Source organism: Suncus etruscus, chromosome 15 (assembly GCF_024139225.1).
Source record: "Suncus etruscus isolate mSunEtr1 chromosome 15, mSunEtr1.pri.cur, whole genome shotgun sequence".
NCBI classification, from domain to species: Eukaryota; Metazoa; Chordata; class Mammalia; order Eulipotyphla; family Soricidae; genus Suncus; species Suncus etruscus.
In genome coordinates this window covers 33,161,891-33,188,236 of record NC_064862.1, presented here as the reverse complement: position 1 = coordinate 33,188,236, position 26,346 = coordinate 33,161,891, and the positions used below count along the sequence as shown (strand labels likewise).

General features: G+C 43.5%; 1 protein-coding gene across 1 annotated transcript in view; it reads left to right on the top strand.

The window, feature by feature from the left end:
* The first annotated feature begins 1,610 nt into the window (after positions 1-1,610).
* MTMR3 (myotubularin related protein 3) overlaps positions 1,611-26,346 on the top strand; it is a 151,299-nt gene continuing 126,563 nt past the window's right edge. Inside the window, exon 1 of the mRNA XM_049788766.1 lies at positions 1,611-1,641. The gene's annotated coding sequence lies outside the window, so the exon portion shown is untranslated. The remainder of the gene's footprint in view (positions 1,642-26,346) is intronic.

The window sequence follows — 26,346 nt, the reverse complement described above, 5'->3', positions numbered from 1 at the left end:
GGTTGGTCCTTCTGGGGTGGGGGCTCCTGAAAGTCCTTGTTCAAATTAGCTTTTTTGAGGAGCCACCTGGCAGTGCTCAGGAGTCACACACTCTCTCCCTGATGTGGGGGATTACGAGGTACCAGGCTTCCCACCTGCAAAGTATATGCTGTAGCCCTTTGATTTCTCTCTCCTGCTCAAAACTAAGTTTTATCCTGGAGCGGATAGAGAGAGGGTGTTTGCCGGTGCACGAGTCCCACCTGGGTTGGACATTCAAACCCTGGGGTCCCCCCTAGCCAGCTAGGACTGATGACCTCTGAGCTGCATCCTGAGTTAGCCCTGAACATCGCCTCCAAAAATCAGTCTTCATAGTACAGGTGAAAGATCCTTCCTTCCTTCCTTCCTTCCTTCCTTCCTTCCTTCCTTCCTTCCTTCCTTCCTTCCTTCCTTCCTTCCTTCCTTCCTTCCTTCCTTCCTATTGTGGGCCAGTCCTTCCAGCCTTCATCTCTATTGTCTTTGGGTATCCTTCCTTCCTTCCTTCCTTCCTTCCTTCCTTCCTTCCTTCCTTCCTTCCTTCCTTCCTTCCTTCCTTCCTTCCTTCCTTCCTCCCTCCCCTCCCCTCCCCTCCCCTCCCCTCCCCTCCCTTCCCTTCCCTTCCCTTCCCTTCCCTTCCCTTCCCTTCCCTTCCTTTTTGGTTTTTGGGTCACACCTGGTGGCACTCGGGTTATACTCCTGGCTCTGTGCTCAGAGATGGCTCCTGGCAGGCTTGGTGGGGGGTGGGAGCAGAGACCATCTGGGGTGCTGGGATTCTGTCCTGGCTCGGCTGAAGTGCCTTACTGCTGTGCTTGTTTTTTATTTTATTTTATTTTATTTTATTTTATTTTATTTTATTTTATTTTATTTAACTGGTGAAGTAAAAAAAAAAAAAAAAAAAGGGCCGGAGAGACAGCATGGAGGTAGGGCGTTTGCCTTGGCTTGTGGAAGGACAGTGGTTCGAATCCCAGCATCCCGTATTGGTCCCCCAGCTTGAGCCTGCCAGGAGCGATTCCTGAGCGGAGAGCCAGGAGGAACCCCTACTTGAGCGCTGCCGGGTCTGACTCAAAAACCAAAAAGCAAAAAAAAGAAAAAAAGCGACAACAGCTCTCCCAAAACACCTTGGTTATAAGGTGGCCAACTTCCCACCTGCTATTTTCCTCTCTGTGTCTTGTCTTTCTCTCTCCCCCCCCTGGGGCGGGGCCGAGCCGGCAGCCGCTCTGCGACCGCGCCCACTCCGCGAGCGGGGGCGTGCCCACCGGCAGAAGCCGCGCCCACCGCGCCGGCCACGCCACCGAGCGTGCGCGCGCACCTGGAGTCTCCCCGCTCGGCTCGCCGCGCTTCGTCTCAGCCTCCGCCTCGGCCCGGGCGTCGGGCGCGCGCGCTGTGTGGCCGCTGCCGCCATGTTGTTGTGGTGGTGGTGAGAAGGCGGCGGCGGCGGCGGCGGCGGCGCCGGAGGAGAAGCAGCTCCAGCCACAGCGGCCCAGGCGCTGCCCCCGCGCCCGCCCGCCCGCCCGCCCGCCCGCCCGCCTCGCCTGGCTGGGAGGGAGCTTCCGTCGCGGGGCGGCGGAGCAGGGCCTAGTTGAGTCGAGCCGAGCCGCGTCGGGCCTCGCCATGTCCCGCCGCCCGGTAAGCGCCGCCGCCGCCGCCCGGCCGCCCGCCGTCCTGCCCTCCGGCCCGGGGTGACGACGGAGGGAGAGGAGGGGCCGCTGTCAGCTCCGCGGGGCTCGGCCGCCCGCCCGAGGGAGCCCCGGGCCCTGCCTCGATCGGCCTGAGGGGGCGGGGTCGGGGTCGGGGTCGAGGCCACCCCGGCCCCGGGTTCGAGAGCGGAGCCCCGACCCGGCTCCAAAGTCTGGGTGTCGGGGTTCGGGGGCAGAAGGACTCAACCAGCAGCCCCCAGCAGCCCCCCGCGCCCCAAGCGTGTGGGTGTGTTTTGGGGGGCCCCTTTGCTCGCTTGCAAAACGAGGGGTATGGGTTTTGGGGGGCCCTTAAGCTCCCTTGCAAACTGAGGGGTGTGGGTGTGTTTTGGGGGGCCCTTTGCTCGCTTGCAAACAGAGATATGGGTGTGTGTTTTTTGGGGGGCCCTTTGCTCGCTTGCAAACTGAGGGGTGGGTGTGTGTTTTGGGGGGCCCTTTGCTCGCTTGCAAACTGAGGGAGGGAAGCATTGATCTCTTTTTTATTTTATTTTATTTTATTTCTATTTCTACGGCCACTTGCAAGTCCGTGCAACTCCACTCCAGGGTCCGAGCTGCTCGCTGCGCCCCAAGTCTTTCCACCGTTCGCTGCTGCTTTAGAACAGGGTCCGGCTCTCTCTCTCTCCTTCGGGGGGACCCCCCCTTTTTTTTCTCTCCTCACAGTCCCCCGGCCTTAAATTCCTCAAGTGCCTCTTTTTTGGGCTCTTCTGCTTGAGGCCCGACTGAGTTTCTCCTAAGGGGATGCCATGGGAAGCCCGGGTTGAATTACACAGAGGATTAAATAACAGCTACAGAAAAGTATTTTATTTTATTTTGTTTTATTTTGGGGGCGGGGGTGTCTAGGAGCTGGCTGGAAAAGTTGCAGCGCTTCGTCTTGGCTTTAGGCATGCTTTGACCCTGTGTCCCACCCTGGTACCCCATCCAAGCACTATTGGGGCGGCCCGTGGTGGTTGGTCTAAACTAGGATCTTTGGAGCATTGCTTGCTTGCTTGCTTGGGAGGCCGGCCCTTGCTCTTCGTCCCCCCTTCTCGCGGCCTCCTGCATCCCACAGGATAATTTTCCTGGGCTCTGTCGAGGTGACAGGGACTTTTCCCTTGCAGAGACCTGATCCACCTTTCTGTTTGGGGACCGGTGTATGTCGATGGCAAGCGGCAAGTTTCCCATTCTCTGTCCGGCCTGTGATCCTCGGGTGGGCAGTTGTGCTTTTAAAAGAAGGGCAGGGCTTGGAGTACACACAGATCAGTATGTGTCCTAAACTAAGTTTAGGGGATTGTAAAATTTTGGAGTAGCTGCTGTATGACAAGGCTTCTTTCAACGCAATTATTGCGTTTTCCAGTGACCCAGAGTACTCCAACTAATCAAGGTCCCCTTGGCAGTTAGTTAATGGAAAGCGAATGGGAGACCCCCCCCCCCCCGAATTTTTCAGCTTCTAAGTCAGATTCTTTAGGTCAGCGGTTAAAGGTCATCAGAAATAATAAGGACTCCCTGAAATGTGGATTCCTGAATCTTACGCAGAGCTTCGTGGACTAAATAAAAATTTTGGATACAATTAAGGAATCTCCTTAAAAAAACAGAGTAGTTTTTAAAACTGATTAGGTTTTTTTTTTTTTTTTTTTTTGGGCCACACCCTGTGACGCTCAGAGGTTACTCCTGGCTTTGCGCTCAGAAGTCGCTCCTGGCTTGGGGGACCATATGGGGCACTGGGGGGATCGAACCCCGCGGTCCGTCCGTCCTAGGCTAGCGCTGGCAAGGCAGACAAACCTTACCTCTAGCTCCACCGCGCCGGCCCCAAAACTGATTAGTTTTTAAAATAGTTTTTAAAAACTGATTCTGGTCAGCCAGATTTGTAAACTGCTGCTGTAGGCCAGTTTTAGGATTCAAGAGATTCCTGTTAGTGATGACTTCTGAGATATATCTGGAAGAATTGGGAAGAAAGGATGTTCTGAGAAACTTAGAATGGAAAATCGAACATCTTAAAAAATATAGTGGATTTATATAGGGGAAACATGCGTATTACTAAAAGAATTGTGCAAAGTCTTCAAAATTCAAAAACACATGATCAGGAGCGTCATGTTCTGCCTGGAGATGGATGAGACCAGGAACCCAGCAAGGAAGCAGAGGGGAGAAGCAGTTTGTCTCCTCCTGGTTCACTTGGGGTCCACTGAAGGAGCCTCCCAACAGAGAAATTGCTGCTCAGCCTTCTGACTCAGGTTTCTAGTAAAGTGGAAGGCAGAGCCTGTACAGGAGACAAGGGCTGTGAACCAGGAAGGTTTACTGTGTATTATAAAAAGGTTCCTGAAATTTGCCCCAGGCCACAGGGAGTGGTAAAGTCAGTATTAAAATCTGCTATAGTTCTGGTTACTAACTTCTGTGGTCAAGTGTAATGCTGTGTTACTTACTAAAGGAAGTATTCTTACTGCAGAGGAGGTGTGGTGGTTTAAGTTGGAAGAAAATGTTGTTCTAGTTGTATAGGGTAGTTAAGGAGTTTGGTAAATATCTGTCTAATCACAGAGTAGTATTTTTAGAAAAGTCGACTCAGTTGTTCGCTATAACAGACTGTGACCATATCTTTTTTTTTTTTCTCTTTCTTTTTGGAGGAGGTACAGGTTAACAGTACTCTCTACTCCTGTACTCTGAGGTCTCTTGACTCTGGTATAAATATTAAACCTATGCCTCCCCCTTGCAAAACCAGGTGTTCTCGCTTGTTGAGCTATCTTGCTGGCCTGATGTCTCATTACCTAGACTAGTTTTCCTTATATACTGTTCCTTCAGATACTTGTTGAAAAAATGAATAGTTTTGAGATAGAAAAAATGGATAATGTTAGTTATTAAAAGCTGTTTTATTTGTGGTGTAGGGCATTGAGCCCAGGGTCTCACACATGTATAATATGCACTCTTATCAGTTACCAGGTCCCTGCAATTTGGTGTCTTGAATTATATTAAGGAGCCAGTTTTTAGTCTCTGTGAAATGGAGCTCAAGGATTACTTCAGGAGACTATTTCTTCCTTCTTTTCTCCCTCCCCTCAACCCCCTCTTTTCTCCCTCTCCCCAATGTTCAGGGATTACTGGCTCTCTGCTCAGGGATCACTCCTAGCTGTGCTGGGGGTTGGATAGACAATATGGATAGCTGGGAAGCGAACTAAGTAACCTCTCTCATGCATTCAGGAGATTGTTTTCTAAAGACTGACATTATGTACTTACAACTAGTTTTGAGGTCTTAAATGTGTCCTTTTTTATTTGGTTTTTGGGCTACACCGGGTGCTGTGCTCGGGTTGCTCTGGGCTCTCTGCTTAGAAATTACTTCAAGTAGGTTCTGAGGATCATCTGAGATGCCAGGGATGAATCTGGGTCTGCTGCCTGCAAGGCAATATCCTGCCCACTGTGCTATTGTGCAGGTCCCTTTTAAATGTATCTTTTTTTTTTTTGTTTTTGTTTGTTTTTGGGCCACGCCCGGCATTGCTCAGGGGTTACTCCTGGCTGTCTGCTCAGAAATAGCTCCTGGCAGGCACGGGGGACCATATGGGACCAACCACCTTTGGTCCTGGATCAGCTGCTTGCAAGGCAAATGCCGCTGTGCTATCTCTTAAATGTATCTTAATTATTTTAGCTATCTAGTGTCTTCTTTCAGTGTTAGACTTGCTAGGTATATTCTCCACTGCTGAGGTACAATTGTGGTTTGATATTAGTAGTCTTTTTTTTTTTAATTTAATTTATTTATTGATTGATTTGTTTCTGGGCCACACCCAGCAGCACTCAGGGGTTACTCCTGGCTTTGCACCCAGAAATCGCCCTGGCAGGCTGGGGGACCATGTGGGATGCCAGGAATGGAACTGGGTCCCTCCTGGGTTGGCCACATGCAAGGCAAACGCCCTGTTGCTGTGCTATCTGTCTGCCCTGATATTAGTGGTCTTATTAGGAATCTATTATTAAATGTAGAGAGACATTTAGAGTAGTTGAAAACTTTAGATTTGGTAGAGTCATTATGTGATTGCTGTCACTCTGGGCCATAGTTCTTTAGCCTGTTCCTCCAAGTTTTAAATAATTCATAATTATTGGGTATGCATATATATATATATATATAAATTAACTTTTTTTTTTTTTTTGGAGTTTTTGAGCCACATCTGGCAGCGCTCAGGGGTTACTCGTGGCTCTTCACTCAGGAATCGAACCTGTCAGACTCAGGACCATATGGGATGCCGGGGGTTCTAGCCCAGGTGGTTCCCGGGTCTGCTGTGTACAAAGCAATCATCCTACTGCTGTGCTATTGCTCTGGCCCAAATTAACCTATTTTTTATTTTGGTTTTTGCAAAATACCTGGCAGCGCTCAGGGGTTACTCCTGGTTCTATGCTCAGAAATTGCTTCTGGCAGGCTTGGGGGACCATATGGGATGCCGGAATTTGAACCACCTACCTTCTGCATGCAAGACAAATGCCTTACCTCCATGCCATCTCTCCGGCCCCAAATTAACCTATTTCTAAAGAAAAAAACCCCAAATTTCTGTTTAGGATTTTATTTTTTTATTTTTGTGTCACACCCAGCAGCGCTCAGAGGTTACTCCTGGCTCTATGCTCAGGAATCGCTCCTGGTAGGCTCGGGGGACCATATGGGATGCCGGGATTTGAACCACTAACCTTCTGCCTGCAAGGCAAATGCTCTACCTTTATGCTCTGTCTCCGGCTTTTTAGCTTTTGAATTTATTATTATTTCCTTGATTTTTTCTTTGGTTTTTGGAACACAGTCAGTAATACTTAGATGTTACTCCAGGCTCTGCACCCAGAAATTATGCCTGGTGATGTTTGGGGGACCATAAAAGTTGCCAGATTTTAATCTGCATCAGCCATATGCAAGGTAGACACCCTGTATTCCATACTCTTGATTTGGACTTCAGTACTAATTGTTTAATGAGAAGACCCAAGGAAGTGATACTGCTCTGGCCCTGTAGTACCGGGGAATTACCCAGACCAGCCTGGCAGTGCTTGGTGGGGGGTTGGGGGAAGAGGACCTCCAGAACCGCATCTGGTAATAGTTTGGGGTCCATGTGGTGCTGGTGATTGAAGCAGGGTTCAGTCATGTAAGGCATGTGCCTTAATCCCTGTACTATCTCCCACTTCCAGTTTAAGAATTTAGACATTGTTCGAAACTGCTCTGGGAATTGAGTACATGTTGCAAATATTATGCAGAAATAACATGCTTATGCTGTTGTAATTCACTTAGTGTTGAAATCAAAACGATTTCACATAGGGAACTTCTTAATATAGTGTGAAGCCACAGGATTAAGAATGGTTTGAAAAAGTTTGTGCAATTTATGAGGTCATTTGTATCTTAACAGACCACCCAATTCTGTAATTTTCTGTGGCTTATGTATTTATATTTATTTTCCTTTTCTTTTGTTTCTGTTTTTGCTTTGGGGCTTACCCACCAGTGTCCAGAGTTTATTCCTGGCTCTGTACTTAGACATCACTACCGGTGGGGCCTGAAGGATCATATGCAGTGCTAGGGATTGGATGACTGCAAGGCAAGCGCCCTACTGTACTATCTCACAGCCCTTCATTTTTTTTTTTTTTTTTTTGGTGGTTTTTGGGTCACACCCGGTGGTGCTCAGGGGTTATTCCTGGCTCCATGCTCAGAAATTGCTCCTGGCAGGCAAGGGGGACCATATGGGACGCCGGGATTCGAACCGATGACCTCCTGCATGAAAGGCAAACGCCTTACCTCCATACTATCTCTCCGGCCCCAGCCCTTCATTTTTTTAATGGTTTTTTGTTTTTTGGGCCACACCCTTGGTGCTCTGGTTTACTCCTGACTCTGTGCTCAGGAATTACTCCTGGTGATGCTTGGGGGATCATACGGGATGCCAGGGACCCAACCCAGTCGGCCCCGTGTAAGGCAAACACCCTATCCGCTGGCTGTTCTGGCTCACATTTTTTTTTTTTAAGGGACTAGAGCTGTCACATGTTTGGCTGTGGTGCATTTAGAGGTTACACATTTGGTTGTGGCATTTGCACATGTATTTTCTGGGTGTTGTGCTGGGAGCCCTTATAAAGGCAGAAAACTTAGCTGAAATGCAGGGCCTTGTGACAGGCACAGCATTTTGCTAGTGTTGTATTCTTTAGTGTGGATGCTTACCTACATTTTGGTTGCATTGTTCATTAGGGTCCCACACTTTAGTTGTGCATTTGCAGTAATACATTGTTGTGGCACCAGGGATCCCAAATGATAGTACTGTCAGGATCATGCTTTCAGTTCCTGAGGAATTGGATGGCTACTTGGCTTCACACTTTTTTTTTTTGTTTGTTTTAAGGCCACACCTGGCCGTGCTCAGAGGTTAGGGTTACTCCTGACTGTGCTCAGAAATTACTTCTGGCAGGCTCTAGGAATCTTAGGGGATGTCATGGATCAAACTCAGGTCAGCCATGTGCAAGGCAAATGCCCTACCCCACTGTACTATCACTCTGGCCCAAAGCCTCACACTTTTTAAAGTTTCCTCTTAAAGTTTAAATTTGTGCACTGACGGCCATATTTGAGCTCTTAAATGCTTTGCCACTGAGAAAAGCATTACCCAGGACTCCTGGTAAATTTATGTAATTTTATGGTGCCTGAAATGTTAAAACTAAATATGAAATCAAATCCATATTGAAATAAGATTGCCAGTAATTTGAGAGACTTACAAAACCTTTATTTAAAATAAATTTTTTTTAATGGAAATACCCAGAACTCTCAGTTCTGTTCTAGGGAATCGCTCTTTGAAGATTTTAGAGGTCCAGAAAGTTCCAGGCATCAAACCTGGGACTCCTGCATGCAAAACATACATTTCAGCCTCTTGAGCTGTCTCTTTGGTCTAACTTATATTAAAACTTACAATATTTACAATTTTAATCCCCCACCCTTTTTTTTGGTTTTTGGGCCACACTCGGTGACGCTCAGGGGTTACTCCTGGCTATGCGCTCAGAAATTGGCCTTGGCTTGGGGGACCATAAGGGATGCTAGGGAATCGAACCAAGGTTCGTCCTAGTTTAACACGTGCAGGGCAAACACCCTACTGGTTGGCTCTGGCCCCATAATTTTAATTTTAATCTTATTACATTTTTGGGATTTTGGACTATACCCAACCGGTGCTCAGAGTTTTACTCCTGGCTTTGCTTTCAGGAATCACTCATGGTGGACTTGGGACCATTATGGGGTGCTGGAGATTGAACTTGGGTTGGCCATGTGTAAGGCAAATGCCCTACCAGCTCTGGCCCACTTATAAACTTTTTTTATATTTTGGTTTTGGAGCCATACTCCTGGAAGAACTTGGGGATTTTATGGGATGCTAGGAATCCAACCTAGATTAGCTGCATGCAAGAAAAATGTTCTACTCATTTTACTGTCTTTCTCCAACCAACCCTAACAGTGCACTGTGATTTTTAATATTAATCACTTTCACTTGTATCTAAAAATTTAAAATATATTTGCGTTCATCTTTGTAACATTTTCAAAATGAAAGTTACTGGCTAGACCTCAAAGATGTAGGTTCAAACTTGGGTTATGTTCTTCATTAGCCATGTTTTTTGAAGCCACAAAACCAGCTCCTCTAAACTTGAGTTTCCTTATTAATCAGAAGAACAGCTTCTCTGTCTCATATTTTGTCAGGGAGGACCAGAGGGAATGTAAAAATGTAAGGGAATAACACTAGAATTTTATTGAATTAGATTCCTACTGTATTTCCTTGGAAGTTAGTTGACTTCTGAAGCAGTCAGTTATAAACATAGTTTTTATTTTTTATTTTATTTTTGGTTTTTGGGCTATACCCCGCAGAACTCAGGGGTTACTCCTGGCTTTGCTATCAGAAATCATTCCTCGTAGACTCGGGAGACCATATGGGATGCCGGGGATTGAAACCAGTTCAGCCCATGTGCAAGGCAAAGACCCTACTGACTGCTATCACTTCGGCCAACTTAGAATAAGTTGAATAAGTTACCAGAGTCATGGATTTGACAACAAAGGTGATTTGTTTCTGAACTCTGCATAAAGGAAACTTTTATCACTTTCATCCCCTCTGTCAATAGGAATTGTCATAGTATTATGACTTAGGGATCTGGGATATCTTATGTATGCCAAGATTTGTACTTAGAATGGATTTATTAGATTTCATCCATTTTGTTATGTTGGAGTGGTGATGGAAGGTGACGGCTGGCCAAGGAATTTAGCCCAGGTTTGGGGCTGTGTTTTCTAAGTAACAGGTGACAGTATTACTGGGCAGTTTAATCAGTGTGGCTTTACATTTTGTATTTTGGGTCACGCCTCACCAGATGCTTAGGGCTATTCTCTCCTCAGTGGTTGTTTCTGTTGTTTCTGGTGGTACAAGGGACCATGAGGATGGAATTGGGTTCAGCTGTATCAAGGCAAGTGTCTTATCCTCAGTACTGTCTTGCCCCAATTAAGAAAAAAAAAAAAGGTGGTCTAGAGCCATAGAGTGGCAGGTAGGGTGCTTGTCTAGTGTTTGGCCAACCTGGGTTCTATCCCCAGAACCCCATATACCAGGGGTCTCAAACTTGCGGCCGTTTCCGACCCTCCGTACATTTTTTTTTTTTTTTTGGGCCACACCCGGCGGTGCTCAGGGGTGACTCCTGGCTGTCTGCTCAGAAATAGCTTCTGGCAGGCACGGGGGACCATATGGGACACCGGGATTCCAACCAACCACCTTGGGTCCTGGATCCGCTGCTTGCAAGGCAAACACCGCTGTGCTCTCTCTCCGGGACCCCTCCGTACATTTTGTGGCCCGCTGCCGGCCTTCAAATATCACAGTTGAATAATTGCAATAAAAATCGCATTATTAAGAAATAAATCGTATTAAACCCCGAGCAGTTCCGCTTGTGGTATGCAAATGTTTAATGCGATTTTTTGTGATTTTTTTTCCTTACTAATGCAATTTTTTATTGCAAATATTTGGTAAGCGAATAATAGCGAATACTTTGCGCCTAGCGCAGGCATTATTTCTGCTGCTCCTGCTCGCTGTCCCTTGCATTATCGGAGGCCTAAGGGAGAGAAGTTTATTACAGAATTAGATTTTGTCATACCTTCATCATGACTTCAAATTCTGCAGTGAAGAGAAAGATTGATGACGAGCAGGGACAATTTCAGAAAAAGTGGGAGACGCAGTATTTTTTTGTTGAGCACAGGGGCATCCTCACATATCTTACTTGCTCAGAGAAAGTTGCAGTGCACAAGGAATACAACTTGAAACACCATTATTCAACTAAACAGGCTGAGGAATGTGCAAAATATCAAGGAAATGAGAGAGCCAAGTGGGTTGTCAGTCTTAAAGCATGTCTAACGAGGCAACAAAATTTCTTCAAGAAAGCAACCAAAGACAATGTTGCATCAGTCGAAGCTAGTTATATGGTTAGTGAGATGATTGCTAAGGCAGGGAAACCATTCACAGAAGGAGAGTTTGTTAAAAAATGCATGTTACAGGCTGCAAGTATTATCTGTCTGGAAAAGAAAGGTCAGTTTAGCAAAATCAGCCTTTCTGCCAACACTGTGGCAGAGCGCATTTCTGACATGTCTAGTGATGTTTATCATCAACTGTGAGAAAGCCAAATGTTTTGATGCATACTCAGTTGCTCTTGACGAGGGCACAGATATAACAGACACTGCCCAGTTCACAATTTATGTCCGTGGTGTTGATTGCAATGTCCGTGGTGTTGAGGAGCTGCTCACAATAATTTCAATGCATGGCCAGACCACCGCTAATGAGATATTTTGGCATCTGTGTGATGCCATTGAGAATGCAGGTTTGCCATGGAAGAGGTTTGTTCGAATAATAACCGATGGAGCGCCATCGATGACAGGGAGGGAAAATGGACTGGTGGCACTTGTTCAAAAAAAAAACTTGAAGAGGAGGGTATAGAGAAGGCCATTGCTCTTCACTGCATTATCCATCGGCAGGCCCTTTGCAGTAAATGCCTGCCATGTGACAATGTGATGTCTGTTGTGAAATGCATCAACCAAATCAGATTCAGGGGCTTAAAGCACAGGAGGTTCCGTGCTTTTTTGGAGGAAATGGAGTCAGAATGTGGAGATGTGCTCTATTTCACCGAGGTACATTGGCTCAGCAGCGGAAATGTCCAGAAAAGATTTTTTGAGTTGAGAGAAGAAGTGAAAGCCTTCATGGAGAAGGATGGGAATGCTGTTTCTGAGTTGAGTGATCACAAATGGCTCGTGGACTTAGCTTTTCTTGTTGACAGCACACATAAGCTGAATGTACTAAACAAGATGTTACAAGGCCTGGGGCAGCTTATCAGTGCTGCCTATGACAGTGTGAGAGCATTCTCCACAAAACTTGTGTCATGGAAATCCCAGCTCTCTTAGACAAACCTTTGCCATTTCCCAGCATGCAAGGAACTTGTGGATGCAGGCATACCACATTCAGTGTTGAGAAATATGTTGATGCTATTTTTAAGCTAGAGAAGGAATTTGATCACAAATTTGCAGACTTCAAAAAGCACAGAGCCACTTTCCAAATTTTTGTGGACCCCTTTTCCTTTGATGTGCAAGATGTCCCTCCTGTGCTTCAAATGGAGCTCATTGACCTGCAGTGCAACTCTGATCTCAAAGCCAAGTTCAGGGAGATTAGGAAAAGCGGACATGCATGGGCAATTTTTGAGAGAATTGCCCCCCAGCTTCCCTGAGCTTTCCTGAACGTTCAAGCGCACAATGTTCCTTTTTGGGAGCACATTATTTGTGTGAAAAGTTATTCTCCACATTGAACTTCAATAAATCAAAGTACAGGTCTAGACTTAATGATGATCATCTTCAAGCCATACTGAGGGTCTCAACTGTTTCCTCTCTAAAGCCAAATGTGATTCAGATTTATGAGAAGAAGCGCTGTCAAGTCTCTGGCAGCAAGGAATAGGCAAAAGATGCCATGATCAGAAGGAACTGTTCATGATTTTCACTCAATGTTCTATTCATGTTCAGAAGAAATAATTAAAACTATTAATAATGACGTTTGAGGACTTTTTTTTTTGTGTGTGTGAAATCTCTTATGTGGCCCTGCCTCACCCCGACTTTGCCTCCTGCGGCCCCCAGATAAATTGAGTTTGAGACCCCTGCCATATACCCTTCAGCCCTCTCTAGAGTGATCTTGTGTGCAGAACCAGATTAGTAGTAAGCCCTGAGCACCACTTTCTGTGGCCCAACCTCCACTACCCAAAGTCCAAGGACCAGAAAGCCAGAGATAAGACTCAGTGGCACCCACATGCTTTGAGCTCCTGGGTTTGATATGCCCCATGTGTGTGTAAATATAATATTTCAGATGTTTTCTCCTTTATCTTAGTAGAGGATCTTGTACTCAGTCAAAATATATTATGCTTTAATTTTTTTTTTGACCACACAGCAATGTTCAGAGCTTACTTCTGGATGGGCTGGGGCACCATATGGGGTACTGGATATTCATATTCTGCTTGACTGTATGCAAGGTGTACTACTTGCTATACTCTGTTCAGCCTCTAATAGACTTTACTTTGAAGATCACATTTGAACTCTTTTTTTCTTTTTTTTTTTCTTTTTTTTTTTTTAAATTTTTTCTTTCTCTTTTTTTATTAATTATGACAACAAAGATGCAAAGAGAGAGGACAGGGTAAAGTTACAGTGGAAGCCCAATCACCCATAAGCAGAATTCTCGGTAGTCCCATCGATGATATCCCAGCCTTGATCTTTCAACCAAAGAAAATTAAGAAAAACAAAACTGAACCCATGTACAATACAATTAATTTGTCCCTCAAATCCCCAGTTGTATTACATACTATTTCTTAGCAGCACACAATATAATCCAAAGAGATTAGACTTATGTAACTCCTTAAACATTGAGGGCAAAGTACATTTATCTTGTTCCATGCACATGCTTACTAGTTTAAGTTAACCTCAAAAGTTTTAGTGGGTTGTTTTTCTTAAGGATTGGAGTCAAGGGAAAGTAGTAATAAATGGTGTTAGAGTGGCATTTGTTTGCATAGGCCCACCAAAATATAAGAGACATGGAAAGAAAAATTATGGTCTAAATACAAGGAGACCCTACCCCTGAAGTTTCCTGGCACAGGACTGACTCTAGGCTCCAGGCAAACTAATTTGTCCAATTCAAGTCATCGTCTGTAGTGGCAATACACCTTCATTCCTCACATAGTCTCTGTTGTTGGTATCATGCTTCTGTATTAAAGGTCCTGGAGTCTGCATATCCCATATTGCAGTCAGGATGGTGCAGAGCATCCTCTCGTTTCATCTCACACTTAAGGGGCACTAGAGAGAACCATGTCCTGTAGAGCAGGTCATTGTTGTTGTCAAGTCTTCTCAGTGTAATCGGAAGTCTCTTTTTAGGAGGTCGATGTCAGACCCTTGGTAGTGTCTTTCCTGGTAGAGGACTGCTTCCAGCTGTTGCTATAAAAGACCTTGGATGTTTCGTAGATAGCTTGCCTGGTTCTGGCGTGAATGGAGGATGCCCATTCCTCTGAGGCCTGTGCCAGGTCATTCTATCAATGTTCAGGGTGTAAGGTACATTGTACTGAGATTTATTAGATAAGAACTTATCTGTAGGTATAGTGTATTCCTATTTTAATGTGTCTATGCAAAGAAGGATCAATGCCATGAAGCGTTATTGGTGCATCTGGAGGCCATAGGAACAAGACCAGCAATTTCCATGACATAGTTCAATCATAGGCATCAAACTGAGGGACAGTTCCACCAACAATCCTTATTGAACAGCTTACAAAGAAAAGACAAGATGAAAGTGGATAGAAACATCATGGTAGAAGAATATAGAGAGAGTTACACCATTAAAGAAAATATACATGAAATATTCAAAAGATATATGTGTTTAATTTATATCCTTCTAAATAGTTCTGGGATTGTTAGATCCACTGTATGTCTTTGGTCTGAGATTAAAACTGTGTATTATAGAACTTAAGAGGGGTAAATCGGGGGTAGTGATGGTTGGGAGGAGTATACGTTCGCGCGGGGGCGCTAGCCCCCGCGCGGTTTGCATCATGTAGACTGGTATGAAATTGCCAGTGACAGCATGAGTATAACTGACAAACTATCTGCCACCCCACAGATCAAACACCACCCCCCAAGCCAATCTCACGAGCTCAAGCGCAACCCTAGGCCAATCTCCGCAGCTGGCCTGGGGGTGGGGAAAACCCAGGGTGCCCCATCAGGTCCTCCCAGAAACCCACCTGGAGATCCGGAGGAAAGGGGGAGAGGGGGGTCGGGTGACCCAAGTCCAGGCCCCCCTACCCTAGGCCGGGCCAAGAGGCCCCTGGCACATACGGAGGTCTGCCAGGAGCCAGCCCGTGCCGGCTGAAAATCCTGCCCCAGGAAGGGAGGAAAGCCCTCCCAGGCCCAAAGGACCAGAGCTCAAGACCCACCCTAGGCCAATCTCCGCAGCTGGCCTGGGGGTGGGGAAAACCCAGGGTGCCCCATCAGGTCCTCCCAGAAACCCACCTGGAGATCCGGAGGAAAGGGGGAGAGGGGGGTCGGGTGACCCAAGTCCGGGCCCCCCTACCCTAGGCCGGGCCAAGAGGCCCCTGGCACATACGGAGGTCTGCCAGGAGCCAGCCCGTGCTGGCTGAAAATCCTGCCACAGGAAGGGAGGAAAGCACATTTGAACTCTTAAGATTTAATGTTGCGCTTTTTTTTTTTTTGGTTTTTGGTTTTTGGACCACACCAGGCGGCGCTCAGGGGTTATTCCTGTCTACAGGTGTTTAGAAGGTTCACAATGTCCATCATGAAGTAGTACAAAATATAGGCTATGGTTAAATTTTCTCTGTCCCTGCCGCCACTGCTGCCTTTTCCTCCCTCCTTCTCTTCCTCCTCCTCCTTTTTCAGTGGCTCTTAATACCCATTTCTTTTTTGTGTGTGTTTGTTCTTTTTTTTTTTTTTTTTTTTTTGTTGTTGTTGTTTTGGGTCACACCCAGTGACACTTGGGTTATGTGTAGGCTATGTGCTCAGAAATCGCTCCTGGCTCAGGGGACCATATGGGATGCCGGGGATCAAACCCAGGTCCGTCCTGGGTCAGCTGCATGCAAGGCAAATGCCCTACTGCTGCACTATCGCTCCGGCTTCTAATGTTCTGCTTTTATGGATGATTACTTTGAGACATTTCATAGTTTTATGTTCTTGAGAATCATGTTTGCAAGAAAAATAGACATAGCTCTTGTTAATATTATTAGTTTGATGCTTTTTGTCATTGTTGAGATGACTGTATTTGAAAAAGGTCAGTTCATAGTATAGGAAACTGTCTAAATAGTCTACTTCTTAGATTTGAAGAACTGATATTATGTAGGGTATTTAAATAAAACCTATGATTTATGGAAAACACTTTAGTTATAACTTATTCCTATTTTCTAAGAGCTTAGATTTCAGAGACTGAAGGGTGAGTAATTGCTACTTGTTTTCCTTTACTTGTAAAGTACCACAATTAACCTGTCACTTTAATTCCATTTAGACTAAGAGCCTGAATTGTTAACATTAAAAGAGGGCCGGGCGGTGGCGCTGGAGGTAAGGTGCCTGCGCTAGCCTAGGACGGACCACGGTTCGATCCCCCGGCGTCCCATATGGTCCCCCAAGAAGCCAGGAGCAACTTCTGAGCGCATAGCCAGGAGTAACCCCTGAGCATCACAGGGTGTGGCCCAAAAACCAAAAAAAAAAAAAAAGAAACCTTTATTCATTTCAAACTTTTCATTCTAAATCTTGGATTAATAAGTAAAATTTTTCTTAAGTTGCTTTGACTCCCCTCCCCCCAATAAAGTTAAGAAATCAGGAAACGGTTTTGTATTTCTTGTTTTCATCATGGGGAACTTAGTGTCAGTTATTTCACATGTACCATTGTCAGAAAGATAATATTGAAGTACTGAATTTATGAAAAGACCAATTCAAGTAACTATTTTTGTTTTTAGGTCACACTCAGAAGTGCTCAGGAGTTACTCCTGGCTCTGCACTCAGGACTTACTCCTGATGGTTGGGAGGACACCATATAGAGTGCCAGTGATTGAACCAGGGTCAGCCTTTTTTTTTTTTTTTTTTTTTTTTGGGTCACACCCGGCAGTGCTCAGGGGTTATTCCTGGCTCCAGGCTCAGAAATTGCTCCTGGCAGGCACAGGGGACCATATGGGACGCCGGGATTCGAAACGATGACATCCTGCATGAAAGGCAAACACCTTACCTCCATGCTATCTCTCTGGCCCCCAGGGTCAGCCTTATACAAAATAAACACCCAGATATTGTCATGGCCCCAAGGAATTATTATTATTATTTTTTTGGTTTTTGGGTCATACCTGGCAGTGTTCAGGGGTACTCCTTGCTCTGTGTAGGCTCAGAAATTGCTCCTGGCAGGCTCGGGGGACCATATGGGATGCAAGGCAAATGCCCTGTCTCTATGCTATCTCTCCAGCCCCACCAAAGAATTATTTTTGACTGTTAAGTATATGAGAATTTGGGGCCGGCGAGGAGGCGCTAGAGGTAAGGTGTTTGCCTTGCAAGTGCTAGCCAAGGAAGGACTGGTTCGATCCCCTGGAGTCCCACATGGTCCCCCCAAGCCAGGGGCAATTTCTGAGTGCTTAGCCAGGAGTAACCCCTGAGCATCAAATGGGTGTGGCCCGAAAAACAAAAACAAAAAAGTATATGAGAATTTGTAATGAAATTTGTAATGTAAATAATTACTGTTTGCAGTGCTTTGGAAAAGAGGCCTTTGGTAGCATTGATTCTGAAGGTGCTTTTCATACATCTTAGATTCCTAAGAGCTATTTGAGAGCAGAGATGGAACTCCTTTGAGGCCACATGCCTCCTGTTTGACATGTCTAAATAGTGAATGTTAATAATATTCTTTCATTTTCCATATCTAGTAAATGCCTGTACAGAATAAACTATCAATACTTATGGACTCTGTAGTTGTTTACATATTTATTTACACGTGTTAAAGTGACGAGCATTTTTTGTGGTTATAGTGTTCCTTTTTTTTTTTTTTTTTTTTTTTGGGTTTTTGGTTTTTGGGCCACACCCGGTGTTGCTCAGGTGTTACTCCTGGCTGTCTGCTCAGAAATAGCTCCTGGCAGGCACGGGGGACCATAGGGAACACCGGGATTCGAACCAACCACCTTTGGTCCTGGGTTGGCTGCTTGCAAGGCAAACGCCGCTGTGCTATCTCTCCGGGCCCTAAAGTGTTCCTTTTACTGAGTGTAGAGCCAGGAGTAACCCCTGAGCGCTGCTGGGTATGACCCTAAAACAAAAACAAATTCCTACGTTCAATCCCTGACACAGACTAGTCCTTGAACATTGCTATATGTTACCTAAGGACAAAAGGTAAAATGTCATGACTTTGGTTTTCATTGTTTAAGTCAAAGCCACCAGTGAGGTAGTTGGTTAACTGGCTTTAGTAGAGTGGCAGCTGTAAGTGGGATGGAAGGAATGTCACAGGTGAGTTGTTTTGAACTTTCTCATTGTACACTTATCTATTTTAGATGGTTTGGGCTTTGATCACAACAGAACACAAGACACCTCCATCTAGTCTTTTTCTCCTAATGAGTTAATATGACGGTGTCTTGAAAAGATACAGATTCTGTAGAGTTCTAAATATAGGATTGGGGCTGGTGGGTTGGCGCTAGAGGTAAGGTGTGTCTGCCTTGCCAGCACTAGCTTAGGACGGACTGCGGTTCAGTCCCCCGGCATCCCATATGGTCCCTCAAGCCAGGAGTGACTTCTGAGCGCATAGTCAGGAGTAACCTCCGAGCGTCACCGGGTGTGGCCCAAAAACCAATATAGATATATAGCCTTTGTATATAGGATTTAATCTGAATTCCCTCTTTTTTCTGCTAACTTGCCATGTAGATCTCAGCAAGTTTGTCATTTTGTGTATATATATCTTAATTACCAATTGGGATTATAACAATTCAGATGTGATGAGGATTTTGTAGTGTAATGTGAACTGGAAGATATTTCGATAAATGGCTTTTGTTGTGTCAGTACAGTCTCATTTCCAGTTTTGGTGTTAATTTACGGCTAAAGATTGAGACACCACTTTATATTAAAATCTGGTGACACTTTAGGAACAGCTGTATAGTATATCTTTTAGAGCTAAATGATTAGATATAACTTGTCAACTTCAAGCTTTTAGCTTATTGTGCAATTAAGTGCCGTATACAGAGATGATCAATAATTTGTTTTTGGGCCATACCTGGCAATGTTCAGGTTACTTCTGGCTCTATACTCAGGAGTCACTCTGGGGGGGGGGACACCATATGTGGTATTGGGGTTGACTGCATGCATGCAAGATGAACCTTACTCTATTATATTCTGGCCCCTGATAACAGACTTTTTTTTTTTTTTTTTTTACCTTATCATAAAATGTTGATTTACTGCTTTTTTTGTTTACTTGTTTTTGCTTTTGGGTCACACTTGGTGGTGCTAAGGGATTACTTCTGTCTCTGCCTTCCGAAATCACTATTGTCAGGCTTGGGGGACCATATGGGATGACAGGGAACATGGGTCACCCGTGCAAGGCAAACTCCCTACTTGATGTGCTATCACTCTGGCTCCAGATTTACTAATTTTGAATATTGCAATTTAAGACACTAGAGTTGTCTAGCCTCTTATTGATGGGACATGTAGAGTGTTTTTTTTTTTTTTTGAGAATAGTTTTTTTCTTATTTTCTTGTTTTGTCCACACCTGGCAGTGTTTAGGGCTAATTTTTGGCTCCGTGCCCAGAGATCACCCCTTGTGGTGCTGAGGGAACCATATGCCTTGCCAGGAGATTAAACTGGGATCCCTATGTGCAAGGTCCTAAATCCCTGTACTCTTTTGGCCTGGAATATCTTTTGTTTCTATCAAAAAGCTGTGTTGGATTGCTCTCTCAAGCACGTGTTTTCTGTTGAACACATATCTGTCTATCTCTTTCTGCTTTTTTCCAGAAGGTCTTGCTCTTTTTGAACATGATTTGAACATGTATTCTTCTCTTTCTCTCCCCTCATGTCTTTATAAGTAATTTTTGTTCAATGAAAACATGCTTGATGGGCCAGAGTACAGTGGGATAGGGTGCTTACCTTCCACATGGCTGGCCCAGGTTCTATCCTTGGCACCCATGTAGTCCTCTGAGCTTGCTAGGAGTGATTCCTGACTGAAAAACCAAAATTAAGTCTTGAGTACAGTTGGGTGTGGGCCAAACACACACTCTCACACTCACATAAACACCATATTTTGCTTCACACAAGAAGATAATGTATGATAATTTTATTTTTTTTTTTTGTTTGTTTTTGGGCCACACCTGCTGTGCTCAGGGAGTTACTCCTGGTTCTGTGCTCAGAAATTGCTCCTGCCTGGTCGAGGGACCATATGGATGCCGGGAATCAAACCCAGGTCTGTTCCGGGTTGGCCGAATGCAAGGCAAACGCTCTATCGCTATATTATCACTCTGGCCCCAGTGTATGATATTTGATGCTGATGCTTTGACAGTGAGCTCCCTCCATGACTTGATATTCTGCACTTTATATTTTCAAACAATTGGAGGGTTATTTTTGCAGAAATAATTTTGCCAAATAAATTTTAGGAAAGTACAGGGGTCAGAGTCCTAGCTTTACTTGTGTTTGATCCCCATTTCTATTCAAGGTACCTTAGATTGTCCTCTGAGGGACAAAAACAAAAAGAAAACAAAAATATTGTTCAGTAGGGATGGGAGAGAGCATATCAGGAAGGCACTTGTTTTGCACATGGCTGACCAAGGTTTGAGTCCATATGTGGTCTCCTGAGATCCACCAAGAGTGATCCCTCAGCATAGAGCCAAAAGTAAGACTTAGCATTGCCAGATATGGCCCCAAATCCAAAATAAATAAAATCCTGGGGAATAGAATTGCATGCAATAAATAGTGATGTTTTTAAAACTAAACTGCTAGTATGTTTCTAACTTTCTTATTCATGATCTTGTTAGTTAGGTCTATTTAAATGAGTGATATGTAGGAGGTGCTAAGTTGGATATTTTCATTATATACATCTAAAGCATTAAATTTACACATTAGAAAGTAGGAGTCCTAGCTTTATATATGTCATATAAGGCTGTCTTTGTAGAATAGTTTTAGCAGAGAGTAGATGGTAAAGGCACCAAAACAATTCCGTTTTTTTTTTTTTGCTATGAATTATTGAAATGAAAAATGAAGGGATTGGGCTGGAGAGATAGAACAGCAATAGGGGGCTTGCCTTGCACAAAGCCAACCCAGGATGGATGGTGGTTCGATTCCTGGCATCCCATATGGTCCCTTGAGCATGACAGGCGATTTCTGAGCATCTTGGGTGTGACCCAAAAACAAACAAAAAAAATGAAGGGATTTTTATTTTTACTCTCATTCTTGAAGTCAGAGGCAATTTGAGAAAGGTGCTGGTGGCAGTGAGCATACCTGGGATTAGGTATAGGTTGGTAAACAGTGCAGACCTTACTGTACTCAGAATTGGGTATTAAGGACCTTAACTTAAGATGGTTAGAGAAGGTCGCTATTCGGTACCTTCAATGCAGTATGCAAAAATTGTGAACTGAATGGGAGAAGGTGAGGGGCAAATAAATATTTGAAGTTGGTAGATTTTGGCTTAAGTTGTTTCCCTGAGTTGATGATACCATTCCTTGGGGCTGGGGTTGGGGGTTGGTAGGGCAGGATGTGTGTACTATCGATGGTGCAATCTTAACACTGGGTGGAGTGTGTGTGTAGTGGTGGTGGTGGGTGGTAATTGGGCCATTTTTTGTTGATTCACTTAAAATAAGGTTTATTTCTAGCAGGGTGCTGAGTTTTTTGGCCACAACTAGTGGTTTTCAGGAACTATTCTTGGCTCTGTGTAGGGGTCTCTCCTGTCTTGTCAATCAGACTGGGTGATCGCATGCAAGGCATGCACCTTACTCTTGTATTATCTCTCAGGTTCTGGTGCTTAACTTTTAAAGTGAATAGAGTTTTCCTTTGGTTCTTTACTTTTTTCCAGTTGTTGAGTTAACACACCACTGAATTAGGATCCCTTCCCAAATTACTGGGCTTGGGGTTGCTTGAAGCTCATTGGTTTTTTGGGGGCCATTGCAGTGTCAAGATTAAGCCTGTGACTTCACATAGGTAAGGTCTGTGTTCTTCCACTTAGGTTTTCTTTGGGTTGTCTGTCAGAAGGAATGAGTTAATGAAGGGTTTACAGTTTTTGAGAATACATTTTAGTGAATTTTAGGGATATCAAGTTGTTTTTTTTTTTTTGGCTCTGCTTTCATTTCACTGCCTCTTTGGGCAAGACATTTAATTTAACTTGGACATTGGACCTCAGATTTTTTTCTGTACAATGGGATAACACTTACCCTTTCTTTATGTAGTGTGATTTGATATAATTTAGGTAAAGGAATACAGAATAATATTACTGTTATAATAGTAATATATATTAATAATAATTAATAATTATATATTAATAATAATTATAATAATAATATATTAATAATAATTAATAATAATAATAGACTGTTGGGTCATTCAATTTAGGTTACTTGCCTAACTGAGCAGAATTACAATATACAAAGGTGAGATGATTGTTTAGTTCAGCACAGCGGGTAATTATTAATATTCATTATATGCGTTTAAAACTGTCTCAGGCTTATTTATATATGCCAGACACTTAATTTTAAGTGATTTATATGCATTAATTTACTTGTCTCAAATTATTCCCAGAGGTAGATAGAATTATTTCAATTTTACTAATGAAGTTGAAGTAAAATGAGGTTAAATAATTTACTCGAGTGCTTGAATGTTTGACCCTGAACTCTTAATTATACTCACTAGTTAAGTGACAGCACTTACATTTAAGAGATTTTTAGACAAATATTTAGATCTTAAAATGATCCCTCAGAGGTTTATTGATATTTTAAACTAGAGTTGGCTAGGAACCCCATTTGTTGTAACCATTATTCTAAAAAAACATTTCTTGCTTGGGCTTTATTTTTTTAGTTCTAAGCTTATTTTTTTTTCTAAATTTATTAGGCTGTAAACATTAGTTTTCTTTTAGAAAATAGACTCTTAGAAATACAGATAGTTCTGAAAGAAGGTAGTTTATAACTACAATTATTTAGATTTCTAGGCTGAATGCTAATAGAAGGGGATTTTCCAAACTTACTTGGCTTTTTTTGGGGTGGAGCTGGGCACACCTGGCAGTGCTCAGGCCTTACTCCTCCTGTCTGTACTCAGGGATCACTCTTAGTAAGCTTGGGTTTGTATGGTACCAGGGATCAAACCCAGGTAGGCCTTGTGCAAGCTCCTTATCCATCTCTAGCTCAGGAGTTTCCAACTTGAAGATAATTTAATATATTTCCTGTTTAAAACTTAAAAATTATTTTTTTAATATAATCTTTTGCTTTTGGGCTACTCCCCAAGATGCTCAGGGGTTACTCCTGGCTCTGCACTAAGGAATTACTTTTGGCAGGCTCTGGGAACCATTTCCGATGCTGGGGATTGAACCTGGTTTGGCCATGTGCAAGGCCAGTACCTTACCCATTGTACTATCTCTCTGACCCTATCCTCCTTTTGTTTAAGCAGCATGCGGTTCTTTTATTCAGAGCAGTAATTAAGATCTGCCATAACCATGGATTAACGATTTTTTTTAAACTAACATATAATTAACAAAGTTTAAGCTCAGCCGTTTTGAGTTTTGTGAGTTTCAGAAACACACAATCATCAATGTAATTAAGATACAGAATAGTTGTCACCTCAAATACTTTCTGTGGGGGGAGGCCCACACCCGGCGACATTCAGGGGTTACTCTGCTCAGAAATTGCTCCTGGCAGGCACGAGCAACCTTATGGGATGCCGGGATTCCAACCACCATTGGTCCTTGGTCCTGGGTCTGCCGCTTGCAAGGCAAACACCCTACCGGCTGTGCTCTCTCTCTGGCCCCACCTAAAATACTTTGTACTGGCCCTTTGTAGACAGAACTTTCCTCATTTCTAGTTTCTAGTAATGGATATATATAACTCTGTCCTTTTTAGAATTTCATATAAATAATGCAGACTGTAGCATTTTGAGATTGGCTTATTTTAATTAACAGTATATTTTTTGAGTTCACTTATCTTTTGGGCGAATCCTGGAAGTGATTAGGGATTTCTAGCTCTGTGCTGAGGGATTATTCTTGGTGGGTCTATATATATTTTGGTTTTTGAGTAGTACCTTGTGGCGCTTAGGGGTTACTCCTGGCTCTGCACTCAGAAATCGCTCAGGCATGGGGGACCATACGGGATGCCAGGATTCGAACCACCATTTGTCCATCCTGGATCGGCTGCATGCAAGGCAAATGCCTGCTGCTGTGCTATCTCTTTGGCCCTGTACTTACATTTTTTACATTTTTTAGTAGTTTTGCTGTTGTGTGTCAGGGCCCACACTTACCAATGTGGCCCTCAGTCACATGTGTAAGCAGGTATTCTGTTACTGAAAGTCAGACCTGATCCCCACAATGGATAAATTCAGTTACAAAAATCTTTCATATGTTAGTAGCTTGACTTAAATACTTTTATTCCTTAAAAATTGTAGAATGATTATATAATTTGCTCTAAATTTTTGGCTCTCGAATTTCATCTTTTCCCCACTCAAGATGACTGGATATATAAATGGTGATAATTAGAGTTTCATATGAACAAGACATAAAACTTGTGTTTTGTGGTTTAATAGCTTCTTGAATAAATTATCTTCTCATTCTGATAATAGTGAATTTATTTTTTTTCCTAGCAAGATGAGGCCAGGAAAGAGATGGGACTTAATATTTGTGTATGGGTATTGGAGATCAAAGCCAAGAACACACATATATGCAGTGTATAAACTATTGCTGAACAATATGTACAGGACCTAAGAGCATGGGATCTTTTTGTCTTAGAAAAAAGATTGCAAGCAATTTTTTGAAAGTTAGTGTTTTGAAGTTCAATTCTGAACAAAAGATGAACATGAGAATATATTTGGTTTGACAGTTTGGGAATAGCACGTACACATTTTTCTTTTGCTTAGTATAGAATTTTTCTGAAGCTCTTCAGATTTAAATGTACATGATATAGAGCTCTGCTGTCCAGAGCTACAGAGCTCCCAACAATATACATTTCTTCTGTGTTAAATATTTAGAAAGCAGTATTCCATTTAAAACCAAATGATTTTCACTTCAAATGTTATCATTTGGTAATTGGATCTCACTTTTAAACTATCTTGTCTCTGTTATCTTGTTACATGGAAGTATCTACCTGAAGATGCCTCATTTTAACAGCATTAGGGATTGCTTACTTGATATAGTTAAGGCTTAAGCTTTTGAACCAGGGAGATAACTCAAACAAATAATGTCTGTACTTTCCATGTGGAAGACCTGGGTTTGATCTTCAGCGTTGCATTGTTTTCCCAGTACTCTATGAGCAGTTTCAAGAGTAGCAACTGAGCACCACTGGGTGTGGACAGAAACCAGCCAAAACCAAACCAAAACAAAGAACGTTGTAGATACTTTTATTTTCCCAGAAATGATATTGTGTGTTGGTGATACAAGTTTAGAATTTATAGGATAAAGTTTCCAAAAAATGAGAAAAAAGAAAAGAAAAAAAAAAGAAAAAAATGAGGATATGGAAATTATAATTATGGCACTTGTATTTAAATAACATTTCTATTGTTAGTTTGATAATTAATTTTCGCTGCTTTAATTTAATAAAACATTAATTTTCATTTTGTAAAATAAGCAGGGCTGGCCGTCTATAATATTAGTTTTACTTTATAAAAGGTGAATAAAGGGGCCAGAGAGATAGCATGGAGGTAAGGTGTTTGCCTTTCATGCAGAAGGTCATCGGTTCAAATCCTGGAGGCCCATATGGTTCCCTGTGCCTGCCAGGAGCAATTTCTTTCTTTCTTTCTTTCTTTCTTTCTTTCTTTCTTTCTTTCTTTCTTTCTTTCTTTCTTTCTTTCTTTCTTTCTTTCTTTCTTTCTTTCTTTCTTTCTTTCTTTCTTTCTTTCTTTCTTTCTTTCTTTCTTTCTTTCTTTCTTTCTTTCTTTCTTTCCTTCCTTCCTTCCTTCCTTCCTTCCTTCCTTCCTTCCTTCCTTCCTTCCTTCCTTCCTTCCTTCCTTCCTTCCTTCCTTCCTTCCTTCCTTCCTTCCTTCCTTCCTTCCTTCCTTCCTTCCTTCCTTCCTTCCTTCCTTCCTTCCTTCCTTCCTTTCTTTCTTTCTTTCTTTCTTTCCTTCTTTCCTTCCTTCCTTCCTTCCTTCCTTCCTTCCTTCCTTCCTTCCTTCCTTCCTTCCTTCCTTCCTTCCTTCCTTCCTTCCTTCCTTCCTTCCCTCCCTCCCTCCCTCCCTCCCTCCCTCCCCTCCCCTCCCCTCCCCTCCCCTCCCTCCCTCCCTCCCTCCCTCCCTCCCTCCCTCCCTCTTTCTCTCTTTCTCTCTTTCTCTCTTTCTCTCTTTCTTTCTTTTCTTTCTTTTCTTTCTTTCTTTTCTTTCTTTCTTTCTTGGCCACACCCGACGTTGCTCAGGGGTTACTCCTGGCTGTCTGCTCAGAAATAGCTCCTGGCAGGCATGGGGGAACCATATGGGACACTGGGATTCGAACCAACCACCTTTGGTCCTGGATCGGCTACTTGCAAGGCAAACACCACCCTGTGCTAT